The following is an 18,455-nucleotide window of genomic DNA, read 5'->3' as shown; positions in this document are numbered from 1 at the left end:
ACATCTACTTCACCGCCATCTGTTGTTCACCCGGACATACGTCCCGAATTTGGACAACTTAAAATTAGTTGCATTAAATGCAACAAACTGCTCTGTTATGGTGAGCAGTCCATTGAGCTGATCTGCAGGGTGCAGAGAAACCATCAGTGTTAATTTTTTTTCCCTAAAGTTCACTATTTTGTTCATCATGTTCCCTTTTTTGTTTTAAAAAAAAATCACAAAAAATATAAAAGAAAAAAGAAGAAAAAAAGAGTTCTTGTCAGAACTAACTTTTCTGTTTAAAAAAGAGCTATATTTGTTTGTTAGTCTGTGAAAGTTTAGATGAATGTATGTGTAGTGCATAATTGACTGAATAAATGCATTAGTAGCGTATGGTGAATGTATAAGTGCAGAACTATGAGGAAGTGCTGCAGCATCACACAGTAACCTCTTTAACTGCTGTGTGGTGTAGTACTTCCGAAGCACAGGGATGCAACATATGTACATAAATATGTTGCAAATCTATGCTTCTCTCTGCATGGCTGCTTAAACTGCAGCCATATAGTGACACAGGCACCCTTGCACCATGGTGCAAGGATATCTCTGTGGTGTTTGTTTTTGTGCAGTAAGACACACCTTCCTGCACAAAAACAACCAGTAAACGCATTTTTCTTCTTCAATGTATGCTGAACATTTTAGCATGCATTGAAGGTTAAAAAATGAGGAGAAATGAAAACAATTCTCCTTGTGCTTTGCTACACAAATTGGAGAATGGTGTAGCATTCACACACATGTCGAGATTTATGATTTCTGATAAATCTGGAGATGTGTCTTGTTCTATGACTATTCAGTGCAATCACGCACAACAACACTTATAGAACGCCCTTTCAACGCAAAGTGGTGTGTATGATGAGGCTGTATTTAACATGGAGAAGAAAAGGTACACAGAGTGTTTTTTCCTCTCTTTGTAAATATGAAAAAGTGTCTTGCGCTATAACTATGTTACTAAAAGGGACATATTTCTGTTTGAAAAATTGCTTGTGAATGATAGGAGGTAAGCACAGTTTTGTCTGCAAAGATGCTAAAAAAAGAATGATTTAAATGATTCTGGTACTTCAATAGATACAATGGGAAATATTATGAACTACTCAAATCTTTTTTTTGCAGGTCACATGATATCCTATGACAGGGAGATTAAAAAACTACATAGGTATAAACAGGATGATTTGAAAAACATATTCAGACTTTGTAGCTTCTTCCAGATCTGCCCATTGTACATATTAATACTTAGTTAAACTTATCTTCACAGTAATAGAAATAAAAAATGGTACAAATTGGGGTCAATTGCCAATTTTAGAATTAGGATCTGTGAAAGAAAAGAAAACATAGTTATAACATGTAATAATACATTTCTAACAACACAGCATAATTTAAACAAAGTAATTTGTTGCCTTTTTTGCTGTTCTCAGAATATATTGAATTTCACTAGAAATAGTGATTTCAATCGTACTCATCACATAACAGCGGGCAAAAAAAAACAATCAAAAAGATTGTTTAAAAAAAAATAACATGCTATTCTCAGTAAAATACCAGAAAATAAAATACAAATCACACATATATGAAATGCTTATGGCTAACAACATTTTATAACTTTAACTTATAAAAACTGTAAATGTTGTCGCTTTAAAATATTCACCGAGTCAATGAGCACGAAAACGTCCATAATTCAAACATATACCTTTCCTTGAGGCCAAATGGTATTTTTGCACTCCTTTTTATGTAAATTGTCCAATGGTAATCCAATTAAATTATAATAATAAATTCCTCAGAGAGTGAATTATCTTCCTAAAACTTTGACTTTAAAAATATTAGGTAGGAATTTGGTAATTCCCTAGGCAAACATTGTTTGAAAACCAACTGGGCATCATTACACAGTGTCCAGCCTTTGTCACATTTTAGATAGGCAGTGTAATGTCCAAATGTTGTGGAAGGACCATCATGGAAAATTATTGCAATTGCTACAAAAGTCCTTCCTGATATTGATAGTTGTGTTGATACAAATTGCTTTATTAAAGTATCCAATTTTCTTTCATCAGCTGTACAACGTTGCATCATTAAAATTATGTATTGTCCATATTTATTTTAAAATAATGTGGATAACATTTCTGATTTACATTGGCTACATTCCATGTTTTGATTTGCACCTTTAACTAATTTATTGAAAGACACTGATTTACAGTCTGGTAATGTTAAATACAGAAATCTTTCAGTGTCTACATTAGTGCTACATGTATACATTGTAAGAAAGGCCAAAAATATTTTCTATTTCTACACCTTCATTTTAAAAAATGGTAAGCATATACATTAAAAATTCCTGAGCATCTTGTTGGATATTTTGTGTAAATTATGTAGAACCAGAACACACATCCAAAAGATTACGAGCATCTGAAACAGTTTGTATTTTACTTGTATCTGTTGTCAATTTTTCATAAACAGAATGCAACAAAGAACAACATCTTTTTTCCTGATTCTGCATAATTTGTTCTTGCAAACCTTCAAGGTAAAAAACAACATTGACCACTACATTAGCATAGCAGTTGACACATGAACTATTTTCAAACTGATAACCAACAATCTCTTCAATAGTGTCCTTTTTCTTTGTATTTGCTATCTCAACATTATCTTGTTCTTTTCCCTTCTCTACACCTTCAGTACAGATATTCTCAAACCTTCTTTTTCGACCAACCACACGCTTTTCAAATACAGGATATTGACCTAAATTGGGTGCATACACCCTTCTTAACCTATTATACTCTTTTACACAGTTTGCATCTGCAGTAACCTTTGTCTCATCAAAATCAATCAAAAACAAACCAGATAATGTTCTGACTCGCGACAAAGCAACATATGCCATACCCTCTTTAAATACGGTAGATCCAATGTTCACCAATGCACTGTCTACACTTAATCCTTGAGATTTATGAATAGTCACTGCATATGCCAGAGAAAATGGAAATTGTTTCCTACGGGCTTTTAAATCTTTAACAAGCAAAAAACGAACTGAACAACGACCAATATCTTTAGCTTCTTCAATCTGGTCAAATTTAATTTTTAAAAATTCAATTCCTTCTTTTTTCTGATAATTAACAAAATCCACCACTTTACTCATTGCTCCATTAACTAAACATTTTTCTACATCCAAATTACGCCTTAAAATTACCCGACAGTTTACACATGCATATAGTGTCTTTTCTAAACCAGCTGTTTTAGATATTTTTTTTCTAAAGAATCCAGTTTTGTTTTCAACTTTCCTGTCAAAATAATAGTGATTCCTTCATTCTCTATTTTATCGATGGATTCCATTTTCATAATTTCTTCATTTTCCAGTTTCAATTGTTCTTCGTTGAATATAGAACACTTGCGCAGTGTTGGCATTAAGCAGATCACTGAATTCTTTTCTGCAATTTTCATGTACACTTTCTCAGGAACTACATTTTCATTTGGAAACAAATTGGAAAGTAATCGACTCTCCAAAGCTTGTTTGCCATGTTCTGTCAGAATTCCAATTCTTATATCTTGAAGAATACTTTCATATTCAGCATCATTTGCCTGTCGCATATTTGTTGTCAGTTCATTGTATTCAAAATATGTCCAAATGTTCACGTTACCAACACTACCAAGAGACTTTCTGGTATCATCATGTGCAAGTGTTTAAAATACTGGTTGTCCTTTTTCCGGAGTCAGTTGCAATAGATCTCCATAAACTATGACGTGTTTTCCTCCATCTAAAACGTCATACTCCGTTTTAAGAATTTGCTGCATTCTTAAATGCACAAAGGCAAGCATCAAGTTTGAGACCATGCTTACCTCATCAATAATGAGAAGTTTCATTTTCTTCAGGACTCTTGAAACTTCACAACAAGCTTCTCCAGATAGCTTGTGATATTCCAATTTGTTCTCATGCTCTACTGGTAGCATTAGTAAACAATATAAAGTAATACCTTTAATGTTATGTGCTGCCAACCCAGTTGGAGCAGTGACAACACAAGACAAATGCGGCTCAGTTGTTGTCTGCTTTAATTAAGAAACTTTTTCCTGTTCCAGCTCGACCACTCACACACGTTCAGATAGGTTGACATGATGTACATGTGCACCATTTCTTTTCATGAAGTAATCCATGGTCAATCTGCTCTTTCACTTGTTGATATATTTGTTTCTGTTCAACATTTAGTTGTTCTTCCAAGTTTCCTAACTGTATTACATCTTCTTGAGCTTGATACATTGCTGTTTCCACCTCATTCATGGCAATTGCTGCTTCATTTCCAACAATTGGTTGTCCTAGTGGATCTTTACTCAGTGTAGCAGAACTTTGACTGTCTTGAGAACTGTCTCTAGCAATCTCAGCTGCAATTGTAGCTTCTTGATCAATTTCATCATTCAACATTTTCACATAATTTGCAAAAGCACTGCATTGAATGGTATCTTTACAAGCATTAAATGAATCTTCATAACTCTGAAAATCTCCAAGTAATTCCAGATCTGAATGCCATGGTTTGAACATTTGCAAAAGGGCTAATTAGTAAAATTCCCTTTTGTCAGCAGTATCGCAACTCAGTTGCCTATGATTAATTAAATTTCCTTTCCTTTGTTTCACCAGACATCCTTCGGAACCAATCACTGCATATTTTCCATCATTGATGTTCTCTGTAGTATTCCGTTTAAAAGTGTAGTTTTGCAGCACTTCATAGAGACACATGTTCTCAAAATAATGACTTCTGTTTGGGTAATATGTGTTCAACATATTTGTTTTCAAAATATCTGTACTTTCTGGTTCTTTTTCTGCTATACAGTCAATTTCTTGAACAGATTTCAGTACCCGATTTCGAATTGCTGCAAGACCTAGACTCACCCAAATGATTCTTCTACTTTTGGAATATAGACTTGCAGATGAAAACTGATCTGAGCATTCATATGCTCCAATTTCATGATGCGATAACATCTTCAAACTGAAACTGTATAATTTCTTACTTAGAGTCTTCTCGTGAGAAATCTCTTCCCACATTTCTTTCAATTCCGTCTTTTCTGATTTAGTAATGTAGGACGTTACAAATCGAGCAACAGCAATGGAATTGTCCGCAACATACTGAATATCCATGTTAGCGTTCCCCATGAATAAAATAACTGGATTGTAGTCATTTATGTATTTTGATTCTTCGTTTCTTCTTAAGTTGTAGGTATTTTTGGAGACTTTCTTGTGATGGTATGTCACATAGCTGACATAAAACTGTTCACTCTTCCTTTGGATAATAGAATACGTGGAAATCCAAAACGACATTTGGTATAGAACTAATCCTTTGACTTGTACTTTCGTCGACTTTATTTTCTACACCTATGGCTTTGGAATCGTAAGACTTGTTGTTTTAAGTTTTTATCTTCTCTGCTATTGGGTACGGCACATGTGGCATAATCTTCAATGAAAGACAAAACAGTTTCATCTGAATCTGTTCCAAATTTGGGGGTGTCCTAGATCCATAACAACATATGTATATGAGGAGCACTTCTTGCTTCATACTCCTTTCTCCAAAAGAAATACACAACTTCTCCAAGTGGAGGATTTTTTTTATTGCAGATGAAAGACATCCTAGCTTCAAATCTATGATTGAAATATCTGCATACATTAACAGGATCCAAAGAGCACAATTCTCCAGGTGTCTTGTATTCAATATTTTTATATTGGAATTTGCCTCTCAAAGAAATTCAAGTAAATCATCCCAAGCATACTCAGCACAGCTTAGTGTAACAAACCATGTAGGAGTTCCCAAGTTCCGTAGTATACATTTCAGTTCTCCATGATGATGGTACCAATATTCATTAGTCCCACGCTGACATGCCATCAGATTAATCAACTGAGATTCTAAATGATCATCTCTCTGATGCACTTTATCCATAAAATCCTTTGCAGTTACATTTTTCAGATGCATTCCAGTTTTTAAAATGTGTTTCACTGCATATAAAAGTCCAGACAAGTCACTTTCAAACAGAAGATGAAACATATAAGGGATACATTGTCGAAATCTTGGATCTTCTGCATATAATCTTGTTGTACGATATTCAGATGCAGGAATCTGCACAGGACGTTCATCATATCGTACACCTTTTCCTGTTGGAATCAACTGCGGGAAACAACGAGCTTCCAAGCTCTCTTCACATACACTCATAGGACTTCCTCTTGCTTTTTTCATTTTGGACAACTCAATTGTATTCCCCATCACCTCTTTGGAATGAAGTGGATGTACACTGTAATGTTCATAGATTTCTTCACATCTGGACATGTCCACTTTTTCAATTTGTCCACTTAATGCTTCAGTATCTTCTGCTAAATCTATTTCTTTCTATAGTACTCATTATTTTTTATCAGATACAATGATGCCTTTTGCACTTTTCTAACATCCACTAACTCTTGTCAGATGTTCTTATCTTAGTAGGAACACCATTAACTAGAATGACTAGTGGTTTATTTTCTGCATGGTCTACACCAATAGTGTCAATATTTTTCTTTAAATCTAACGGTAAAAACACAACTCTTCCTTTCAATCCTCTTTGTAACTCCGATGGAGGTAATTTAGCTGTTTTAGGCTCCATACGAACAATAGTCTGAAACGGGTGCACACATTAAATGAGAATAGACTCATACGTATTTAAATCTATCAGCTCTGGAGGAATAGCAACCAACTCTAGATTATTATGAACAGCTATAGCAGGCATTTTATTCTCATCTAATTTGTTATAACAATATTTGCAAATACGCTGCTCAGATCCCAAATCAAAACAATCCTCTACCAACGAATAAGTTGCAAATTCCTTCCACTTATCATTATCTTCTATTTCACTTTTTAAATACAGATTGACACCCCTAGTCTGATTTTTATAGTGAGTTCGCCGACAACAAATACAAGAAACTTTTGGTCTTTCACCTGAAATTACCTTAAACTTTGTGATTTCATCCTCAAAATTTTTTGTAATCACAGTTTCTACATTGTCTTCAACATTTTGTTCTACTAATGTGTCAGTTTCTGCACTCTCTTGCTGAGAACCAAAGTAACAAAACTCAACATCATCACAAAACTTCTTCACATCTGATACTGACACACGCAAAAGAGCACTGTTCAACTCATTTAACTTTAGTGCTGGACTTTTTGCATAATACAATCTTCTCACTAACTTCTGCATTTGAGTATGATGTACTGCCAACATCCTGAAATGGTGAAAAACACTTTGACAAACTTTCCTAGAAAGACAAGTCAGAGAATGACCTTGCAAATCAGTATTTGTTTCTCACTCTGCAAGGGTCTAGTCCTTGCAACACCTTAATATTTTGTTTAACACTTTTTTTACTATATGCTCGTAAAAAACTACATAATTTATCAATAGATTCTTATCGTACACTACAAATACAACTGCAATCCCAAGTGTACGCAGGGTGTTTAGGACGTCTCACTAGAACTTCATCAGTTATCACTTCTTCTGCATTTCTTTCAACCATTTTCTCTTTATCAATTGGACAACCATCTCTAACCTCATAACCTCGAACACTGGTGTCAACTGCATACAATAATTTATTGCTCTGTAAATAACTCTCTTCATTAAAGAAAGGCTCTGAACTGGAACTGTGTTTCCATTCTCTCAAAAAAAATCACAATTTTCTTTTCTATTAATTACTCTTTTCCTCCTACTTTTGGCCTTCATTAAATGGATTGGTTTATCTAGTGATCAAATTCTGTTTAATACTAAAATGAATAGTTTCCTTTTTACTTCAAAAGCCTTTTCGTTTTCAACAATGGTTTCAATATGCTTCTTCTTTTTATAAAATAGAGCTCGCTTTTTATATTTTTTCACATCTTTCAGCAAATTATGTACTACTCTCTTGTAAAATATTTTTTGCATATTTCCTTATACTGATTTTGCCTTCTTTTACCATACTTTGTCTCCTTTGACTGTCCATTTGATTTTTTGTTTTTCCTATTATTTTGAATTTTTTTTCTAGTTGAAGCATTCTCAGAGGTTTCAGCATTCTGTACATTCTGTTTGGTCCTACAAACTTTTTAAATAAATTGCTTTGTGATCTTAACAGAAGATTTTTTCTTTTTAGCCACATTATGTTCTTCATTCAACACTTGTGGTTGATGTTTCTTCAAGTAATTCTCCTGCCTCTGTTCTTTTCTATTTTTTTTTCTGACATGATTTCTCTATTTTAATGGTGATAAACAGTATCTGTAAAAAATAATCACAAATAAATGTATATTAATAACTTTCAAATTTATACTATTCTATCACTGTACAAACCCATTTTACATAAATACTGACTAAGAAACTATAGCCCTGAAGCACAAGTGTGACAATGGTTAAAACACTACATGCAAAGTGCATACTACTTTGAAGCAGTTCATGCCCTAAAGCCTGCCTCACTAAAAGACTAAATGTAACTGACTGAATGATTACAGTACTAGAAGGAGAGACACTGTGTGAGTGACAGGGTGTTTGCTAGAAGTGTATGGATACTGACTGGGATATTGATGGTGTGAAAAACAAGTGTGTAGGTGATTAGAGACCTACATGCATAGTGGATACGTGTTTAAATCCATCCATATGTTAAGGCCTGTCTCAGTCCAATAGTACTGGCATACGTACTGAATGTTTTGAGTATTGCAAGGAGAGTGCCAGGATGAATTTAGAACTATTTGTATTTTGCTGCAGTAAATACATTTGTACATGGTGCTGAATAAGTCACTAGAGAAGTATAAGGGGAGTGACAGGGTGTTTGCGGGAACTGTATGAATACTGTCCGGGATAGTGAAGGTGTGAAAGACAAGTGTGTAGGTGGCTAGAGACCTACATGCATAGTGGATAGACGTTTGAAACAGTCCATAGAGTAACACTTGGATCACTGCAAAACTACCTGAGTACTGACTGAATCATTAGAGTACTACAAACAGAGTGACTGGGTGAATCTTTTTAAGTTTTTGGGTTTTGGTGCAGTGAATAGATTAGTACTTAGAGCCAAATGAGTCACTGGAGGTGTGAAATTGAAGTGACAAAGTGTTTATTGGAGTTTATAGATACTGACTGGGAAATTGAAGGTCTGAAAGACAATTGTGTTGGTACTTAGACACCTCCATGCATAGTGGAAACATGTTTGAATACATCTATGTGCTAAGGCCTGCCTCACTCCATTAGTACTTAGGTAAAGACTGAATGATTAGACTATTGCAAAAAGCGTGCCTGGGTGAATGTATAAGTGTTGGCGCAGTGAATGCATTACTACATGGTGCTGAATAAGTTACTGGAAGAGTGCAAGGGGAGTGACAGGGTGTTTCCAGGAAGTACATGGATACTGACTGGGAAATTCAAGCTGTTAAAGACAAGTGTATAGTAGGTTAGAAAACTGCATGCATACTGCATAGACATTTGAAGCAGTCCATGTGGTAATGCATGGTTCACTACATGAGTACCTGGGAACTGACTTAATCATTAGACTACTGCTAGGAGAGTGCCTGGGTAAAACTTTTAAGTTTTTCGGTTTTGGCGCGGTGAATATATTAGTCCATGGTACTGGATTAGTCACTGGATGAGTGCAAGATGAGTGACAGGGTGTTTATTGAAGTATATAGATACTGACTAGTTAAATAAATAAGTCAAAGACAAGTGTGTAGGTGACTAGAGGCCTGCATGCAAAGTGGATAGACGTTTAAACAGTCCATGATCTAATACCTCAGGCACTGCGTGATTACCTGGGTACTGACTGAATCATTACACTACTGTAAGGAGAGTGCCTTGGTTAATCTTTTTAAGTTTTTGTGTTTTGGCACAGTGAATGGATTAGTATATGGTGCTGAATGAGTCATTAGAGGAGTGCAAGGGGAGTGACAGGATGTTTGCTGGAAGTGTATGGATAATGACTGGGGAATCGCAGGTATGAAAGACAAGTGTGTAAATGGTTAGAGGACTACGTGCATATTGGATAGGGGTTTGAAGCAGTCCATGTGCTAATGCCTGGTCACTGAATGAGTACTTGGGTACTAACTGAATGATTAGAGTACTGCAAGGAGAGTGCCTGCGTGAATTTATAAGTGGTTGGGTTTTGGCACAGTGAATGGATTAGAACATGGTGGTGAATGGATCACCAGAGGAGTACAAGGGGAGTGACAGGGTGTTTGCTGGAAGTGTATGGATACTGACTGGGGAATTTAAGGAGTGTAAGAGAACCGTGTAGATGGTTAGAGGTCTGCATGCATAGTGGATAGGCGTTTGAATCAATGCATGTGCTAAGGCCTGCCTCACTACGTTACTACTTGGATATTAACTGAATGTTTACAGTATTGCAAGGACAGTTCCTGGGTGAATACATAAGCAATGACTGCCTTCTAATTCTACCAAAATTTGAGAACAGGAAAGGTTTTTAAGCAGTAATGTGTATGCAAAGATATGATGTTACCAAATGCTTCTCTCACAGTGGTTCAAAAATGCACACAGACTCACAGTGTGATTCTAGACAAGCAACACTATCCCTAGGAGTTTACCAAAACTCATTCACTACTGTGGAGGGGGTAAGGGGACTGCACACAATCTACATATTTTAGTACTGGACTTTAGTGTCAAAGCCTGACTCATTTTATCAATGCATAAGCAAAGACTAGCTTCTAATGCTACTAAAACGTGACAACATGACAGGTTTTAAAACAGTTATCTGTCAGCAAATACATCATGTTACCAAATGCTTCTCTCACAATGGTTACCCAAATGCACACAGACTCACAGTGTGATTCTAGACAAACACCACTATCCCTAGGAGTTTACCAAAACTCATTCACTACTGTAGAAGAGGTAAGGGTACTGCACACAATCTACATATTTCAGTACTGTACTTTACTGTCAATGCCTGACTCATTTTATTAATGCATAAGCAATGACTGGCTTCTAATGCTACTAAAATTTGACAACATGACAGTTTTTAAAACAGTTATCTGTCAGCAAATACATGATGTTACCAAATGCTTCTCTCACAGTGGTTCCCAAATGTACACAGACTCACAGTGTGATTCTAGACAAGCAACACTTTCCCTAGGAGTTTATCAAAACTCATTCACTACTGTAAAAGGGGTAAGGGTACTGCACATAATCTACATATTTCAGTACTGCACTTTAGTGGCAAAGCCTGACTCATTTTATCAATGCAGAAGCAAAGACTGGCTTCTAATGCTACTAAAACTTGACAACATGACAGGTTTTAAAACAGTTATCTGTCAGCAAGTACATGATGTTACCAAATGCTTCTCTCACAATGGTTACCCAAATACACACAGACTCACAGTGTGATTCTAGACAAGCAACACTATCCCTAGGCGTTTACCAAAACTCATTCACTACTGTAGAAGGGGTAAGGGTATTGCACACAATCTACATATTTCAGTACTGTACTTTACTGTCAAAGCCTGACTCATTTTATCAATGCATAAGCAATGACTGGCTTCTAATGCTACTAAAATTGACAACATGACAGGTTTTAAAACAGTTATATGTCAGCAAATACATGATGTTACCAAATGCTTCTCTCACAGTGGTTCCCAAATGCACACAGACTCACAGTGTGATTCTAGACAAGCAACACTATCCCTAGGAGTTTACCAAAACTCATTCATTACTGTAGAAGGGGTAAGGGGACTGCACACAATCTACATATTTCAGTAGTGCACTTTAGTGTCAAAGCCTGACTCATTTTATCAATGCATAAGCAAAGACTGGCTTCTAATGCTACTAAAACTTGACATGACAGGTTTTAAAACAGTTATCTGCAAGCAAATACATGATGTTACCAAATGCTTCTCTCAAAATGCTTACCCAAATACACACAGACTCACAGTGTGATTGTAGACAGCCAACTATCCATTGTACAAAATACATTTACTAGTCTACAAGATCTAAGGTGACTGCACACATTACAGAAAACTGTTCTACTACAAATTAGTACCAAAATGTTTCTCTCAAAATGATTCCTAAATGAACACAGACTCACTGTGTGATTCTAGACAAACAACACTATCCCTTGCACTATACCAAAACACATTTCTTAATCTACGAGTACTACAATTTAGTGTAGAAACATGACTCATTTTGCAAATTCATAAACAATGACTGGTTTCTAATTCTTCCAAAACATAAAAACAGAACAGTGATCTGTCTTCAAACACATGACAAACACAAATGTTTATCACAGAATGGATTCTACATGCACACACACTGTCAATAAAATTGTAGACAAAAAAAAGTACTCCCTGCACTTTAGCAGGAGAAATACATTAGTTTGATTAAAATCAAAATAGACCACATACTTTCCCTCACAATTAAATAACTCACCTTTCAAGTTGTTTTGTAGATTAAAAAGTATATCAGTCACACACCAGATTTTCTTATACAGAATCTCTGCACTGTGCACCTGTCAGCAAAACCAAGGAATGGCAACGATTCATTCTCATTTTCCACACATATACATGTAAACTTCAAATCACATTCCTTCCCACATTAATTCAAAAGCTAACTCACATTTCTATTGGTTAAACATTTCAACCCTTTCCAAATGACATAAATTTGAACCCTACCCCCAATCCCCCTTCTACCTGTTACCATAGAAACAGGTCATGGAACATTGAACTGAGCACACAGGTCACAAGTTCAGCACACAATGTTACTAATCAAAACAGCAAGTGTGCGTGACTTTTCTACATATGAGCTTATCATATATAATGTTCCTTTCAATCAGTTTTTGTTAACCAATAAGAATCATACGTTTTAAAAACAGAAACATGCACCCTGCTTTTCAGTGTAGAAGGTTGTCAAACAACCAATGATTTCTTGTCTTTTTTCAAAACGGCATCTTAGCCACCATTTTAGAAAAATCTTACTTTTCAAACTGCCATTTCATTTACAGAGACCATTTGAGTGCATCCAGACCTCCCTTCAAGATGCTTAGAGTGTGGATTGTGGGACACAGCTATATTTTCTGGAGCCAAAGGTATGCAGAAAATACAGGCATTCACAAAGACCTAGGTTTGCCAAATGTAGACATTAAATTGATTGGACAGAGAGGGTTAAAGTGGCAGCAATAGATGCCATTGGTAAAATCCTTTATGCATCTCACCCTGACCTCATAATAGTGCTCTGTGGTGGCAATGACCTAGGCACTTTGACTGGGGTAGCTCTGGAAATGCTTATGAAGAACACCTTTGCAGAATTGATTTCCCTTTTTCCCAAAACTGTCTTTGTGTATTCTAACATATGCCAAAGGCAGAAATGGAACTGGTCCAATAAGTTTTGTCCACAGATTGAGAAAGCTAGGAAACATGTGACTAAATCTGTTTCTGTTTTTCTCTGAGACTATAGAATGGGGTCCATTTACAATAACAATCTGCGCTTTCATATGCAAGAGATGTATAGGAGAGATGAAGTACACTTTACTGATGAAGGAAACAGAGTCTTCCTTAACAACTTTAGACTCTGTATAGGTACTTACTTATAAGTACCAAAAACTCTCAATGAACACAACGTCTCTTTTTAGAGCCACTCAAGAACGAAACACTTAAGCTTGATGTTTATCTCCCAAAAATTTCATTCTTTTTCCCTTGGATCTGTGCACCCAACGCGCTAGGAACTGCACACCATACGCGAGAGAAAACGTGCACCCAATGCGTTAGGATGCGCGACTCCTAATTTTACTGTAAAAAAAAATAGCCCCTATCACTAATTTTTGTTATCCCCGGGGACCCCATCCCCCGGGGTTTATTAAAAAACGTTGGGTACCGTGGGGGGAGCCCGAACGCCCCCACGGTCCCAGCCGGCTCCTTGCATCCTTCGGGAGCCGGCATTGCTTTTCCACATGGGGAGCTGCTGACATGCAGCTCCCCATGTGGAAAAGCAATGTCTTTTGGATTTTGAAAGGGTGAGTAGGTTTCCCTGCTCTCTCTTTCAAAATCCAAATGAAGTTTGCTATGGGAGGGCGGAAAACTCCCGCCCTCTCACAGCAAACAACAGTGTCCTGGGGTGGGCACCCCTGGACACTGTAGGGCCGGCCCTGGGGGGTGGCGGTCCCCAGGGCCCTCGAGGGCTCCAGGAGGGGGGCCACGCAGCCCCCCTCCCTCAAACAATAAAACCCTGGGGGGTGGTGGTCCCCGGGGCTTGGGGGGGCCGTTCTGTCCCCCACCCTGTCTATTTTGTAGCCCCAGGGTAGCGGTCCCCGGGGCTGAGTTCTTTTTTTTTTGGCCGGATCCGCGCACCCTGCGCGCATTTTTCTGTTTTTTTTTTTAAAAAGGGGGCCCCGGGGGATCCTTCTGGTACCCCCTAAGCAACACTAGACGGTCAGAGTATTTCTACCATGCCCCCTTTACACCTTTCACACACTTATTTCCCTTACATAATCAGCCTTGCTTCTACTGAGGCACAAAATGGCTGCCAACAGTTCCTGGATTCGAATGTAGACAGACATTTACCAGCCAATTAGCATTCAGCGCATGATCGGGAGGGCGCGCGCTCGGTTCGCAGAGGGTGCACTCAGGGTGCACATAGGGTGCGCGGATCCTCCGAGGCCATAGATATATCTTTCTTTTTAACTCTAATTTTCTCAGGAACTACTGAACGGATTTCCACCATTTAAGCAAAAGGCATGAGTCTGAACTGAAGACTCCCTCTTTGCCAAATTTGGTGTAATTCTGTTCAGCAGTTTGGGCTGTAGCTGCGCCAATAGGTCCTATAGGATAATGCATGGGGAAAACGTGTTTTTGGACCCCCTTTTTCCTCATCCCCTGCTTGACGAATCACCACGAAACTTTCAGGATAGGAGCGGACCAGAGCTGGCCAAAAGTTTTGAACATTTCGCAAAGATTCGTCAACCGGCACCAGACTAATTGGGAATAGAATGTAGCGACCGCCAGTAGGTAATATAATATATATATATATATATATATATATATATATATATATATATATATATATATATATATGTATATTACCAGTAGGTAGTTATAGTTAGGACTTATTTTCCATAGGAAATCAGCAACATTCTAATTGGAATAACGTTGGCGAATCTTCGTGAAATTTTTCAAACTTTTGGCCAGCTCCAGCCCGCTCCTATCCTGAAAATGTCACGGTGATTCGTCAGGCATGGGCCGAGAAATAAGGGGGGTCCCAAAACACGTTTTCCCCATGCTCTTTCCCATAGGACCTGTTGACGCAGCTACAGCCCAAACTGCTGAACGGAATTATTAATTCTAAGTAAAACATGTACATCCAACAAGGGCAGAGACTGTCAGTTGATTCCTTTGTGTTCTACTGCAGCTTCCCAGAGTGTTCTAAAGAACAATTAAAGCGCTAACAGTCCTACTTATGACAAACGTATTGCACACCTGAAGCCATCTTGATTGGAATAAAGTGGTAACTCTTAAAACATCTAATTTAAAAGGGAACAAAATGAGGGGGCTCATTTTGCCATAGAAAGTATGATTAGTGCTGCAGAAAGAAAAATGAGGGCACATTTTGAGTGACTTCTCAAATCCTCTTCTATTTCATAAAAGAATTCTGACATGCAGACTGAAACATGCACTTTCAATACCAGCAGCAGACTTCCCTGGTGAGCAGTAGCTTAACTACAGTGATCTAAAGAGCAACTAGAGTGCTAACATTCTGAATTTATGGCAAACGTGTGACACATCTGAATGCCTTCTTGATGGAATCAAAGTAAAAAACTGAAAGTATTTCCTACTGAGGAGACTGCAGTAAATGAGGAAATTACGAAACTTCATAACAAATAAATCTCCCAAGATGGCCACCAGAGACAAAAGAGCCCAAATGTAGCACAAATATCACCCAGATGTAGCCCAAGTATAGCCCAATAACAGAATGTCCCAGAGTGTTCTAACGAACAACTAGAGTGCTAATAGTCTTACTTATGACAAAAGTATGGCACACCTGAAGTCATCTTGATTGGAATAAACTGGTAACAATTAAAACATTTAATTTAAAAAGGAACACAATGAGGGGGTTCATTTTGCCATAGAAATTATGATTAGTGCTGAAGAAAGAAAAATGAGGGCACATTTTGAGTGCCTTCTCAGATCCTCTTCTATTTCATTACAAAAATTCTGATATTCAGACTGAAACATGCAATTTTAATACCAGCAGCAGACTTCCTTGGTGAGCAGTAGCTTTACTACAGTGATCTAATGAGCAACTATAGTGCATACCTTCTTGATGCAATCAAAGTAAAAAACTGAAAGCATTTCCTACTGAGGAGACTGCAGTAAATGAGGAAATTAGGAAACTTCATAACAAATAAATCTCGCAAGATGGCCACCAGAGACAAAAAAGCCCAAATGCAGCACAAATATCACCCAGATGTACCGCACATTTAGCCCAATGACAGAAGTGTGCAAAACACTTTTTTTTGTGTATTTTCAGTTTTATATAGTGCAGACTTGTCAGGTATTGGAGTGCTTTACATGAGCATTGGTTACATCACACAAGATCAAATTCATTTTGGTTGTAGACATGGGGAGATTAAGCAATTTGACCAGAATCACTAAATGTTGAGCTGAAGCAGAAACTCCACCCTGGTTCCCCAGTTGCAAAGTCTGCAGCTCTGGAAGTAACACCACATCCTCTCCCCTAAGTGCAACATTTAATCAAGTGGTCAACTGGATAAAAAAACATAAAGATTACAAATAATTTAAAAGTTCTTTGTCACTATTTGAAAACTCAGAAAATATGTCCTCATTTTAGTTCTTTAGAGCACTAACCATAATTTTGATGCAAATAAGACCCTCTCATATATGTATTTTCTAAAGGAAATGCTCTAGGTATTACAGTTTTGATTACACCAAGATGACGTCAGGCGTTCCACACTTTTGTAATAAATATAGAATGTTAGCAATCTAGTTGTTCATTGGGATACTGTTGAGAGGCAGAGGCCACGGGCACAGACTCTGAAAATTGAAGGCAGGTAGGAGAGTGCAGAGGAAACAATTTGACCACACTGGGCAGGCAGGAAGGGCAGTGGCAGCACAACAGATTATGGAGGGCAGTGGAATGGGGGGCAGGGGCAAGAAACCAACAATACAGGACTGGCAAGAGAGGCTGTGGCAATATAATAGACCATTGTGGGCAGAAGGAAGAGGCAGTGGTAGTACAACCATACATGCCAACAGACCCGTTTCAGCCAGGAAACGTCCAATGTTTTTAAGCTCAAATGGACTTTATTTGATCTGTCTCCTGTCTACAATCTCCTCTTTTTCAATGTAACTCAAAGGGAAAAATCAATACCCCATTTTTTTTTCAAAATCTCCCTCTTACCAAGTTCAAAATGTTCGCAAGTGTGGTACATTGGATCATGGTAGGCAGGAGCAATTGGGGTAGGGACATGGACTCAGATAACAGAGGACAGGAGGGACATGGAGAGGTGCACCAAACTGACCCTACAGGGCAGGCATTAGGGTTTGAGGCAGCACAATACATGACACAGGGCACGCGGGACGGGAGTGCAGCACAACAATCCATAGAAAGCAATAGGGAGGGGACAGAACCATGCACATGGACAACAGAGAACAGAGGGGAAAGAGGCAATGGTAGCTAGCTGACCATAATGAACAGACAGGAGAGAAAGCTGCAGCATAACAGACGATAAAGGGCAGAAGGGACGGATCAGGGGCATTACAATGGAACAGACAAGCCATGAGGGAGGGAATAGGGGTCTGCACATGGAAACAGAGGGCTGGGGGCAAGGGGGCAGGGCAGGAGCAGCAAGATGACCATGGAGGTCAGGCAGGATAGGCACTAGAAACAAGACACACCATGGAGAGCAACAGTGAGGCTATGATGGCATACACACAGAACATGGAGGGAAGGTGGGAGGGGGTCAGGAGCAGCTAGCTGACCACACAGGGAAGGTGGGAGGGGCCATGGCAGCACAGAAGACCATGCATGGCAAGCGGGAGGGTTAGTGGCAGCACAATGGCTATGATGGGTAAGAAGGAGGGTACAGGGGCATGCACAAAGGACCATGGAGGATAGAAGGGAGGGTCAGGACCTGGGCACAGACAAGAGAGTTCAGGGTAAGGGGCCTCACAACAGACCGAGCGGGGCAGGCAGGAGGAGCAGTTGCAGCACAACAGACCAGGGAGGGCAGAAGGGCGTGGCAGTAAAATGGACCATGGAGGACAGGAGGAAGGGGATAGGGACATGAGATGTGGACAGGCAGGGTGGAGGTGGAAGGGACAGGTTACAGTCAACTGACAATGCTAGGCAAGTGGGAGGGGAGTGGCAGCTCAACAGAACACTCAGAGTAGATAGGAGTGGCAGGTCCATGGAACATGGTGAGCAAAATGGATGGAGCAGTGGCATGCACAAAGACATCGGAGGGCAGGGGGACGGAGAATAGG

Source organism: Triturus cristatus, chromosome 8 (genome assembly GCF_964204655.1).
Source record: "Triturus cristatus chromosome 8, aTriCri1.1, whole genome shotgun sequence".
Taxonomy (NCBI): domain Eukaryota; kingdom Metazoa; phylum Chordata; class Amphibia; order Caudata; family Salamandridae; genus Triturus; species Triturus cristatus.
The sequence above is the reverse complement of the archived record's forward strand: the minus strand, read 5'-3'. Positions refer to the sequence as shown.